The 1,507-nt window shown below is 32.2% G+C and overlaps 1 long non-coding RNA gene across 1 annotated transcript; it reads right to left on the minus strand.

The window, feature by feature from the left end:
* Positions 1-290: 290 nt before the first annotated feature.
* On the minus strand, positions 291-1,232 carry LOC116179194. Its single transcript, XR_004146973.1, has 3 exons — positions 1,100-1,232; positions 846-1,031; positions 291-782 (listed from the first exon to the last, which is right to left on the minus strand). It is a non-coding gene; the product is annotated as an uncharacterized LOC116179194 (long non-coding RNA).
* Between the last annotated feature and the right edge of the window lie 275 nt (positions 1,233-1,507).

Consider the following 1,507-nt stretch of genomic DNA (forward strand, 5'->3'; position numbering starts at 1 on the left):
TACATGTTTATATATTATTTTAGTTGTGTTTTTTTTGAACGGAATATGAATAAAGGCCATTATTATTAATATTATTTTACTACACAGTTTGATATTAATTTAACGGCTGGTTTTTTTATTGGCCTATTTCTATTTTGATTCGGTGACCTACCATTTTCAAAGTTTATTTTTGCAATGTAATTTATTTTGGACTTAAATTTCCGAGTTTTTACAATCAACAATAATTGCAATCACTATTAAACAAACTTTTCACAATTTGAGTGTTTTATTTTACGTTCCTTCCCTACTGTGTTTCAGGTCAAAGCATTGTCTACAAGACTACAACCAACATAAGGGGGCCCTGCCTTAAGGTTTTACACTATCATATTTCTCGTGATTTGTCATATGATAAGTAACAAGCAATTGGATTTGTGTTTACACTATACTATTTTTGGTATTATGCGCGGTCATAAGACAAATCTTAACTCATAAGGAAATAATATGTATATCATTGAATAGGAATGTTTCTATTTCTGCATGACAAATGACATGACTTATTTTAAATATCCAGTGATTCCCGCTCTTTTGTGGTTACTTTTCGCATTTTGCTGTGGTATCTCATGTGTACAATCTGAAAACTTGAGTAAACTGCATAAACAATACTAAATATTTATGTATTTGATTGTCTGGTTTAAACTGTTTGTAGTGGTCTTTTGAGGTAGAAAATCATATTCATCTTTTAAGACAGTATAAATGGCATCCACTGTTTCCGGAATAATGTGGAAATAGCAGGTACAGAAATCCTGAAAAGCAATTCTTTAAATAGCATTGTAGTGATTCCAAGCGCTTCATTTCGCCTCTCTAACCATTTTCTTGTCCAAAGCCGTCGTGGTTTTTTATTACTTTTTTTTTCTATAACTGTTCGTTTTAATAATAACAATAATAAGATGGAGATCTGAGATTTTATAACATTTTCCATAATTCAGTGAAGGTTATGCTTACAGTGGCACCACGCTCAGAAAGTCCCTTGACAGAGCGTGTGTCAGAGGGCGCTAGAAATTTAAACCGTACATTCTGATGCAAAATTTAAAGACACTTTAAGGGAATTAGAATTACATACCTTATCAGATCGTAGATCCAAGCTATATGCGCCTTGAAAAAGAAGAGTGTGTATAAAACTGTAGACGGAAAACGTAAAATAAAGCAAATACAAGAAGCAAAGTGTAAACTAAAATAACGTGAAGCGTCAACTGTCAAAATGGAATAATTAATAATTATGGCGCGGAATGTATCGCGTCGTTTTGCAGACGTTCTATTGGCCCATTGGCCAGCCTGAATTATTTCAAAATTAGTTCGCATATTTTCCGGGGCTTTTCTGAGCATGGTGGCACTGTATGTAACTTCTGTTTTTACTTAATATAAGTCACATGAAGTGTAAAGTAAAACATTAAAACTCGTACGAAAAATATGTTGGTAGTCAATATCATACGACATATCATATAAAAAATCATATATGAGATATATTATA

The sequence above is a fragment of the Photinus pyralis genome, unplaced genomic scaffold, assembly GCF_008802855.1.
Source record: "Photinus pyralis isolate 1611_PpyrPB1 unplaced genomic scaffold, Ppyr1.3 Ppyr1.4_LG8, whole genome shotgun sequence".
In the NCBI taxonomy this organism is placed as follows: domain Eukaryota; kingdom Metazoa; phylum Arthropoda; class Insecta; order Coleoptera; family Lampyridae; genus Photinus; species Photinus pyralis.